The sequence below is a fragment of the Carya illinoinensis genome, chromosome 5 (genome assembly GCF_018687715.1).
Source record: "Carya illinoinensis cultivar Pawnee chromosome 5, C.illinoinensisPawnee_v1, whole genome shotgun sequence".
NCBI lineage: Eukaryota > Viridiplantae > Streptophyta > Magnoliopsida > Fagales > Juglandaceae > Carya > Carya illinoinensis.
The window spans coordinates 25,158,467-25,170,244 of NC_056756.1; the positions used below are offsets into that span (position 1 = coordinate 25,158,467).

An 11,778-nucleotide genomic window follows, 5' to 3' on the forward strand; every position below is an offset into this window, starting at 1 on the left:
AATGAACGTTAGACGGATGAATCACATACACACCATGGCAACGCTTCGCTTAATTCGTCGCTCACCCATCATATATTGTTTACATTACAGAGACAACATGCCCGTTGAAGGTTGGGAAGTAGAAGACGAGGCCTACCACGCAGTGTAACGAGTGGAAGGGGTAAGAGAGAGAGTGACAATCATTTTATTTTGTAAATAGCAATAATAGGTTGCTCAACCAGCAAAGGAGAGCGATAGAGCATAATTTAGAGAGAGATAGCGGGGGAGTTGCAGGAGATCGGGAGGGAGGGAGAAAGAGAGAGAAGAGGGTGAAGAGATAAAAAAATATATTAATATATTAAAAATTACTTCTTTAATTATTAAATAAAAAATAAAAATAAAAATTTTTGTGCAGAACGGTACATTTGAGTGGACAAACTAGCTTTATTCAAAAAATAAATAAATAGGGAATCCAGTACATGTGAGTGGAGATAAAAATTTCCTTTCCTGCACATAGGATGCGGTAGAATTTTATTCGATGGTGTTAAACTTGAGTTTTCACCCGACTGGCCGGAAGCTTTTCCCTTCCAAAAATTCGGCGGGCTATATAGCACAACTCCCATATGTGTTATTAGCGTTCGCTTCATTTTCGTAACAACAATGCGACTTTACCTGCGCGGTCTCTTCCACGTTGGTCGTGGAGCCTCTCACCGTGTAAGCCCTCTCTCTCCCTACAACCTGAACCCCATTAACCCATTTTTCAATACTATCAATGCTTCGTCATCGCATGGTTCTTTCCTTGATTGCCCTTTCATTTGGTCGACCAGCTTTCTTTTCATAATCAGATACCCTTTTGTCAGCAAATCAAGCCCCAACCGTATTTTTTATGATATTAGTAAAGAATCAATTTGTAATATTATTCAAATTATTCAACAAGAGCAGTGGGATGACAATAGGATTATCTGTTTGTTTGACTCGGCGCTGGCGCCCATATGGATATCTAGGGCTTTGGTTGAATTGAAAGGAGATCCAAGGTTAGCTTTGCGGTTGTTCAAATGGGCGGGAACCCGAATCCGGTTTTGCCACACCTCGGATTCATATTGTATCTTGATTCATATATTGTTTTACGCGAGAATGTACTTCGACGCCCATAGGATTATTAGAGAGTTAGTTTTGTTGAAGTGGGTTTTGCCAGGTTGCCATGTGTTTGACGTATTGTGGTCGACTCGGTTTGAGGATGTTTGTGTTCCAGGGTTTGGTGTGTTTGATGCTTCGTTTAGTGTTTTGACTGGGTTGGGAATGCTTGAGGAAGCGAGCGAGTGTTTTTTGAGGATGGAGAAGTACAGGGTTTTACCCAAAGCTCGGTCTTGTAATGAACTTTTGCATAGGCTTTCAAAGTCAGGGAAGAGGGAATTGTCGAGGAAGTTTTTTAAAGATATGGTTGGGGCTGGAATTAGTCCTTCGGTTTTCACATATAATATAATGATAGACAATATGTGCAAAGGAGGAGATTTGGAAGCTGCTAGAAGCTTGTTTGAAAAAATGAAACAAACTGGCCTTATGCCCGATGTTGTCACATATAATTCTCTTATTGATGTATATGAAAAGGCAGGCAAGAGGGAATTGTCGAGGAAGTTTTTTAAAGATATGGTTGGGGCTGGAATTAGTCCTTCGGTTTTCACATATAATATAATGATAGACAATATGTGCAAAGGAGGAGATTTGGGAACTGCTAGAAGATTGTTCGAAAAAATGAAACAAACTGGCCTTATGCCCAGTGTTGTCACATATAATTCTCTTATTGATGGATGTGGAAAGTTTGGATTCTTGGATGAATCGGTTAGTATATTTGAAGAAATGAAGGATGCAGGTTTCAAACCTGATGTAATAACATATAATGCTTTAATTCATTCTTTCTGTAAATTTCAAAGAATGCCTCAAGCTTTTGAGTTTCTCCATGAGATGAAGATCAATGGGGTGGTACTGAATGTTGTAACTTATAGCACATTAATCGATGCATTTTGTAAGGAAGGGATGATGCAAGAGGCAATTAAATTTTTTGTTTACATGAGACGTGTTGGTCTTCTGCCCAATGAATTTACTTACACTTCTCTGATTGATGCAAGTTGTAAATTAGGCAATCTAAATGATGCTTTGGAGCTGGCTAATGAGATGATGCAGGCCGGAGTTGACTTGAACATTGTCACCTACACAGCTCTCGTGGATGGTCTTTGTAAAGGTGGGAAGATAAAGGCAGCAGAAGAAGTCTTTCAGGCAATGCTGAAAGCTGGAGTAATTCCTAACCAGAAAATTTATACCGCCCTTGTTCATGGGTATATTAAGGCTCGTAAAATCGAGAGTGCTATGGATATGTTGACAGAAATGAAGGAGAAGAGCATCATACCTGATATGGTGCTGTATGGGACCATCATTTGGTGCATGTGCAGCCAAAATAAGCTTGAAGAATCTAAGCTTTTAATCAGGGAAATGAGTGCTTGTGGTGTAAGTGCAAATCATTTTATATACACAATCCTTATGGATGCTTATTTCAAGGCAGGAAGAACTGCAGAGGCTCTCAATCTGCTGCAGGAGTTACAGGACTTGAATATTGAGGTCAGCGTTGTTACTTATTGTGCACTAATTGATGGTCTGTGCAAAATGGGATTGGTTGAAGAGGCAATCAAGTATTTTAATAGCATGAACAGCATTGGATTGCAACCTAATGTTGCAGTTTATACAGCATTAATTGATGGTCTTTGTAAAAATAATGGTATTGAAACAGCCAAGAAGCTGTTTGATGAAATGCTGGACAAGGGTGTGATTCCTGATAGAAGTTCTTACGCTGCTTTAATTGATGGGAACTTAAAGCATGGGAATCTTCAGGAAGCTTTGAATTTGCGAGACATAATGATTGATTTGGGTATGGAGTTTGATCTGCCAGCATATATACTTCCCTGATTTGGGGTTTTTCTCGGTGTGGCAAGGTGCAACGAGCAAAAGAGCTGTTTGATGAGGTCTCCATCCTGATGAGATTCTGTGTATATGTCTATTGAGGAAGTATTATGAGCTGGGAAAAGTGGATGAAGCCATTGAATTGCAAAATGAGATGGTCAAAAAGCGTCTAATTACTTGCAGTGATGATCTCGCAGTTCCTACTTTACAAACTTGAGAGGAATATATTTCCAGCCTTAGTTTGACGGAGCTGTGTTGAGTGTTTGGATCTGAAACACAACACAGTTTAACTTTCCGAAGTGGGGAATATGTGAACTCAAGGTACACATAATTCCTCACTTGTTTCTGATTGGATGGAATGATGTTACGAAGTGATGTTTGATGGTTCATGATTAGATAGATAGGATGGTGCTGATACTTACTGGTATTGTGTTCAAAGTTCTATGTGGTCTTATCATGCAAATTTTGCTACCAGATGGGTTTTAGTTTGAAGTTCTCAGGCGGTCTTTAGCAGAGAAATCAGATGATGTTATTCTAGTTCAATTACCCAAAATTCTTGCTCAAGGTGAGTGATTGTATTTTTCGAAATCATTACAGAGGAAAAAAAAGAAGTAAGCATGCAGCTAACATATATTTTAACCTTTTAGTTTTTGTAATTACAAATTAAACCAAAATTGGTAGTAACACCTTCGAGCATTTTCCCTTTCAACTCTTCAATTGAATTATTACCTGGTGTTACTTTCACCATTAATTGTGGCAGTTGGGTTGCTACCGAAGTGCGTGATTGGAAACTTTTAGTTATCTGAAATGGGTGTGACGAGGTTTCTACTTGGTTTTATCATGAGATGTAGATAATGGATTCAGATAACTGGAAATTTAATTTAATTTGTGTAGTTTCCTGGAGTGTATATGATGACAGAAAATGCTCTTGGTAAATAGTTTGGCTTTTAATTTATAGCTTTTTGGTTTTTTTTGGGCAAAGTCCCATATCAATGTCATAATGCTACAACATTGGCATTCCTGCAGGACATTCTTGCTGACTTTGAACACCTACATTTATTTTTGGTGTGCGGTATCATAGCCTTGAGGTGGTTGCCCAATTGCATGGCAAGCATAGACAGAAAGAGTAAGTTGTGCAGTTAACCTTATTGCCTTTTGAAGAATTTAGTTGGTCAAATAAGTGCCACTTATGCAACAATGAGCCCTAACATGGCTATCAATAATCTCTTATATGATCTAAACAATACCTCTGTGCACTAAATCATGGTGGTTGTTTTTTTCTTCCTTTTCGGTGCAGTAATTAAGATGCGGAATTGAGTGGATGAAATGATGTTGTGAAGTGATATTTGATAGTTCGTGATTTGATAAATAGGTTGGTGCTGATACTTATTGGTATTCTGTTCAAAGTCCTTTGTTGTCTCATCATGCAAATTTTGCTACCATATGGGTTTTAGTTTAAATTTCTCAAGTGATCTTCAGCAGAGAAATCAGTTGATGTTATTCTAGTTCAATTAAATTAAATACTCACTCAAGGTGAGTGATTGTATTTTTCCAAGTCATTACAGGGGAAAAAAGAGAGAAGTGAGCATGCGGCTAACATATATAGTAACCTTTTAGTTTTGTAGTTACAAATTAAACCAAAATTGGTAGAAACTCCTTCCTTCATTTTCTCTTTCAACTCTTCAAGGGAATTATTACCTGGAGTTACTCTCACTATAAGTCAATGGGCTCCCAATCCCGCCGCTTCGCATTGTCCCTACAAGAATCGCTGCATTATCTTAGGTAGCATAGTTGCCTTCGTGCGGTTCTTTTCTCGTGTACAATGTTTATGGTTCTGAGGGCTCTAAGTGTAATGGTCTAAAGGGTTGGATTTAAAGCTTACTTATAGCCTTACTCTTGCCCTTGATTTGACTGGTTTACACTTGCCATCGAGTGTTACAATGCACTCATTACGACTCTCATTACGACTCGAATAAAAATGAGAATTGTGATAAAGTGTCAAAACTACATAATTAAGTTGTTAAAGTGACTAAATTGTTTAATTAAAATGAATTAAGCACTTAATTATGGAGTAGATTATGAAATTTGAATAAATTAATAAATTTTGATATTTTTACACTTAAAATGATTTATAATACAGCTGTTAGGCCACATCAAAATTAATATCTCAATTTTATTTCTCTAATTATGAACATTTAATTTGAACTGATGTAGGATATTTTTTAAAATACAAGGAATAAGGGCAGGAATAGACTTGCTATATGCTAGAGTGCACTGGAATTAAATGCAAGTTCAATCACGTGAGAAGGAGGGGCTAAAGATGGCCTCATGGTTCTGATTGGCCACTAAGAATTTTTAGATGAAAATTTTGAGTTTTAAGATAAAATATTAAAATATTATATTTTAATATTATTATTGTTTTGAGATTTAAAAAAGTTAAGAAAAAATTAAATTATTTATTATATTTTGTATTGGAATTTGAAAAAATTATAATGATGAGATGAGAATTTTGAATTTGAGATAAAAATTTTAAGTGGCCAAACACAACCTAAAGATGTAAGGGGCAATTTCGTGATTATAGAATTGTTATTTGGCATTCTATTTTTATTTTTTTAGACTTATTGCTTCCAGTTTTGGAGAGGCGGTGGATATTTATTTTCTTATACTTGTTTTGAGTGGGGACGCTGGTGGAGTATGGAGTGATTTTTTTTTTTTGTCTTGTCAAGACACAGACCTAGGCGGCGGCTTTTGCATTCTTTTGGTGGGTGGTTTTACGTTTTCATTTCTTCCGAGTTTTCTTTCAGAAGCTCTTAGGTGTCGGTTCGTTTTCTTTTACTTGTTTTCAGTTTTAGCTTTTCGGATGGATGGGAGTTAATCTCCCTCTTGGTTCTTGACTCTCTCGAACGGCCTGGTATTTTTTTTTTTTTTTTATCTATTCATTTCTTTCTCAGTTTTCATTTACTCGGTTGGTTGTCATTTTTTTTAGTTTTGCTGGATTATTTTTCCAGACCTTTTTGGCAGCTAGATTTATTATTGTGTTATGTTTCAATTCCAGACCTTTCGGTCAAATTTATTTTTCTCGGCATTTTACGTTTATGCAGTTTTGCTTTATGCACAATAGCTTCTTGGTTCTATTTTTTTTATTTATTTATTTTTTGTTTATTTTACTTCATTTTTCAATAGACTCACAAATATTTAGAAAGATTATCCATTTAGAAATGATAGGTTAGATTTTTAGCTTGGGATTCAATGAGTAACTCATGACTAGTTTGGGTTAGATTTTCTTCAAAGTTATAGAATTTTGAATGATTAACTTGATAGATTGTATTTCATTTGGCCTATGGGAAGGATTAAAATTCTATGTTCTTGAACTTGATCAGTCGTAGACATAAAGGCACGATTGATGCTTGACCTTGTAACAAGATTTTGATGGCTTTTTTTCACTTTTACACTTTCTATAAAATCTATCAAGCACCTTGACTATATTTAAAAGTGTGCTTATTGTTTTATTAACCGACCATGACTTTTAGGAATGGGAGCATAGTTGAGAGAAGATGAAATTAGAGGAAAATCTAACTTCAAATTAGAAATGGGCGAAAATTGCATCCAAGTATTTGTTTTATCGTTTCTTACAAGTTTAATTCAACTTCTACACATTTTCCTTAAATCTCTTGATTCTTGATAATTTTAGAAACATAGATTCACATTTATTTTCATATTTCATAGTCGATACATCTTTTACAACAAAAATGTCACAAATGCTTTGATAAACTTTTGTCCCTGTGGAATACGATCCTGGACTTACCCTTAATACAACTTAACACTTCTACACTTGAAAGAACATATTTGAGACTGAGTCAAATTGTTCCTCATGACTTGCTCACTTTTCCACCCACTGCACATTTACTAAGGGTACGACTTTAGACCGTATATGTAGTACCGCCAAATCTTTAAGGCAAACACTACAGTTGCTAATTCCATGTTATGAGTAGGATAGTTCCTTTTGTGATATTTCAATTGCCTAGACGCATAAGCAACTACCATTTCTTCGTGCATTAGGAAGCAACCCAATATGTACTTTGAAAATACCACAAACGGTTTGTGTCTTTGTGAGGCTTGGGTAAGCTCAACTAGGGGTTGTGGTTAACCTTCTTTTCAGTTCTTTGAAACTCTGTTCATACTTGTCAATCCAAATGAATTTAACTTTTTTTATGGTTAATGTTGTGAGAGGACTTAATAATCTAGCAACTCTTGCCACAAATCTTTTATAATAACTCGTTAAACCTAAGAAATTTCTAACCTCATGCACCGAGGTAGGATGTTGTCATTCCACGGCTGTCTCAATCTTGCTCGAGTCGACCATGACTCCTTTCTTGGATATCACATGATCGAGAAACCTCACTTCCTCCAACTAGAATTTGCACTTGTTTAAGTTTGGCAAACAGTTGATAGTCCTTGAGCTTACCCTATTCCAATCTTAGATGATCCTCATGATCTTCAGCTCCTAAATTACACTAATATGTCATCTATTACAAATAATTTCAGGAACGGCCAACCCCGAGGGGTAGCTCAATTGGTCAGGCCTTGAGTTTGCTCCCCAATGGTCACTAGTTCGAGTCCCCTCAGGGCTACTGGAGGATTTACCTGGTCGTTAACTTCAGGGCTCCTTGGGATTAGTCGAGGTGAGCGTAAGTGAGCCCGGACACTCAAGGTTATCAAAAAAAAAAATTCCAAGAACGGCTGAAATACCCTATTAATAATATCCATGAAAACTGTTGGAGCATTAACTTACTCGAAAGACATCACCGTAAACTCAAAATGACCATATCTTGTTCAAAAAGTTATCTTTGATATGACACTTTCCTTAATTCTCAATTAATGATAGCTTGACCTAAGGTCAATATTAGAAAACACTGCAGCTCCTTGTAGATGATTGAATAAATCATCTATCATCAGTAGTGGGTGTTAAATATTTATGGTTACCTTATTCAGTTCTCTATAATCGAGACATATCCTAAGGGTTTCATCCTTTTTTTTAACAATTAGTATCAATGCTCCCCAAGGTGAGATACTAGATTTGATAAACTCTTTTGTCAACAACTCCTGTAGTTGGCTCTTCAACTCTTTCGACTCGTTGGGGTCATCCTATAGGATGCCTTATGCACTGGAACTATCTCTGGTTCCAATTCAATTGAGAACTCAACTTCCCTAGGAGGGGGTAGTCTTGGTAATTCACCAAACACTTTTGGGAATTCACTTACTCTCTATCTCCTTGGATTCTTTCTCGTAAAGGACTAAGTAGGTTTTGGCCTGGTTCACCAACTCCTTCTTAGCTTGCAATGAGGTAATCATTTTCGGCATTGATTTCAACTTACTTCTTTAGAAAATCCTATCTCCCATTCTAGGCACACACAATGTTACTGTCCTTTGTCGGTAGTTTATATTTGCAAAGTTCCTAAACAACTAGTACACGCCTAAAATAACATCGAATCCCAACAAATCAAACACTATTAGATATAGTGACTCCATCAATCTCTAAGGGCATTTTACAATGATTTTGGTGCAAAGCATTGTTCCTCCGCTGTGTAACATAACTGAGACTCCCTACCACATCAATCCCATTTGCAGACTAATCGTCCTGGCGAATGTAGCAGACACAAATGATTGTGCACACCCTAGTCGAATAGTGCACTTACTTAGAAATACGATATTCTAACTTGCCCTGAAACAAACAATTGACTTTCTATTTTTTTGGTGTGTTATTTCTTTTCCTTATTTTTACTTTTCCTTTGATTTTATAGTTTCTGAATTCCTGTCTTTAGATAAAATGCACACAGTTTTAACACATGACCTGCTTGATTTTGGATAGGAAGCTAAAGGGAAAACACATGCACATGGTTTCGTGAGAACCACTCATTATTTTATAGAAGCACAAGTACACACGATAACTGCATTTCAACCATCAAGCACGTGAAAAAAGCAACAAATGTTTTGACCATGCAACAGACTTTGCAATGAGAAAAGAAAATGACTAACCTTTTCATGTGCTAAAGATGGGCTTTCGGGTTATCACGTAGGAGGTTTTGGAGAGATTAGAGGAGTTATTCACAGATGGGAGCTGGTTTACGGAAAAAGAAAAAAAAACAAGTGGTTGATGTTTTGAGGGCGGTTTTATTTTCGTTTGGGTGAACTTTGATGGACGGTGGGCTCTAGAGCTAAAGGCACATTTCTTCTGGAACTTGAGGGGACGTAAAAAAGGACACGGGGGCGGGAGAGAAACAGTTGGAACTGGGATGCTGAACGAGAGAATAAAAAACAGAGGCATGTTGAAAGGGGTGGCTGGTTTAACGAGAGAAGAAGAGAGAGCACCTTGGAGTTGGGAGTTGGGAGGTTTTTCTGGAAAACTGAAAGAAAGGAGACGAGCTGCTGGGGGAAAACAGAAAGAAGGAAACGAAAAAAAAAAGGTGAAGAAAGAGGGGGAGGCAACGGAGAACGGAGGGAGCACTAGGAAGAGACGCTGAGGGACTTGAGGAGACTTGCTCTGTTTTTAGTGGGAGAAAACAGATGAGTGATTTTTATGGAAAGGGAGTGGACGTAAAGAGGCTAAAAGACGTGAAGATGAGGGTGCTGATATTATTTTTTTGGGTTTGGACATACTACAGTGGTTTATTTTCATTTTCCTTGACAGTTTGAAAGTGAAGCTCTGGTTTTTCGGGGTGGAGTTGGACGTTTACGGAGAGTGAGGGACAGGAGATGGGAAAAAAGAAAAAAAAGAGAAAGTAGAGCAGGACTGGAACGAAGGGCTGGTTTCTTTCGTCGTGGGGACTGAGACCGACACCAGGGGGTTTGAGCTCCTCGTTTGAGAGAGAGAGAGAGAGAGAGAGAGAGCAAGTTTGGAGGAAGTCACGCAGCAGCTCCAGGGACTTTCGAGTGAGAGAAGAAAACAGAGAGCTTCTTTATCGACTTACATGTGGCTACTGGAAGGTGAAACGCTGCACTTCAACGTACTGGGAGCCACGCTGTATGGAGATACTGAGCATTGGAGAGAGCAGATAAAAGTGAGTTTTGAGTGAAGGATGATACGAAGGCTACGGGAGCACGCAGAAAAGAAAGAAAAAGGTGTTTGACCAAGGAGAGAAAAAAAGTGTTGCATGGAATGGAAGAAAAGTATAACGCTGGACGGACGGAAGATTTTTATTTTTCGCTTGGAAACGGAACCAGGGAGTTCTTTGGGCTTCATCTTCTCTCCACTTTTACTTTCCTATAGTTATTTTCTAATATTAAATTTTATATTTTATTTTAGTTATTTAATAGAAAATATTTATTAGATTTCCATAACTCTTATGATGAATATGATTAGCTAAACTTTTGTATTAAGGTTAGAGGTAAAATTTAATTATTTAAACATTATTTTCGGATCAACATTTAAATTTATTTTGTGAGCTTGATCGATTGAAAGATTTTATTATTGGATATTTTGATTATTTATATATTTATTTTGATTTATTGTGATTTTCAAATACAATAAATGCTTAAAAAAATCCCTGTGGTATTCAAATAAGTTTGTGAATGTTTTAACCATCAATCGTTCAGGCTTAATCACTATTGATTATCTTTCTTATCCTTAAACGCTAAATCTTCCAATTAAATGAAATCATTATTCTAATTTAATTGACATAAACCGATCGGAAAAAATATTCTAAATTATTAGACGGATTCTCCAAACTTTAGTCATTTTTCATATCGATTTATTTCATCATTTTAGTTTTATTTTGTTATTTTAAAAATCTTAATCTCAGTGATTTTCTTGTCTACTTGATTGTACATTCATTTTAGTAATTTATTTTATTTGTTGGAGTTTATTTTCTTCAATACATAAATCAATCCCGATGGATTCGACCCTGTTAGGTACTACAGCACATGTATACTTGCAAGTAAAACTGTACTAAATTTTTGGTTCATTAGTTTGAGTCAAAGTTTATGCGTAACAAGTTTTTGGTGCCGTTGTTGGGGATTGCAATGTGTGATAAGATATTTTTTTAATAAAAGAAAAAAATAATAATCTTTTACTAACTTTCTAGTATATTTTTTTTTTACAGATGCGATTTTTGTTATTTTGATGGGAAATTGTCTTTATATTCATATCATTTGGCCATTGATGAGATGAGAAATTTCATTAGCGACTTGACCTCTGCATTGTACGCTCAAGAAAAGGGTAAGTTTTCTGCTCAATCTCAACCGAATCTCAAAGGGAAATTTGAGGTAAGAAATTCAAATTCTTCTGATTCAAAATTTATACATGCCAAGTTTATCACCACTTTACACAATGAAAAAACAATTGATAAAAGTATTTCAATAAAAGTTTGTGAAGCTAACAATTCTACAAATTATAAGAGTAATGATGAACTTGACAAGGTTAAGTTAGATATGTTTGTGACAGCTCCAATACCTGTCCTTTCTCCCCAAGGTTGCAACCTTCTTATAAATTGGTTCAAAATGTTGATATTCTTGAGATTTTCAAACAAGTGAAAATTAACATTCTTTTATTGGATGCGATTAAAGAGATTCCATTTTACACTAAAGTTTTGAAAGATCTATGTACAGTGAAGCGTATGATGGAAGTGTGAAAGAAGGCTTTTTTCATAGAACATGTAAGTGCTATCCTTCAAAATAATGCTCCTCCAAAGTATAAAGATCCAGATTGTCCAACAATTTCTTGTATGATTGAAAATTTTAAAATTGAGTCTTACTTGACCAATTTTAAAATTGAGTCTTACTTGACCTTGGTGCTAGTGTTAACCTCATACCTTACTCGATATATGAGCAATTAAATATTGGTAAACTTAA

General features: G+C 36.2%; 1 pseudogene; it reads left to right on the plus strand.

Moving 5' to 3' along the window:
* The first annotated feature begins 346 nt into the window (after positions 1-346).
* LOC122310755 lies at positions 347-11,355 on the plus strand (annotated as a pseudogene).
* Positions 11,356-11,778: the final 423 nt, after the last annotated feature.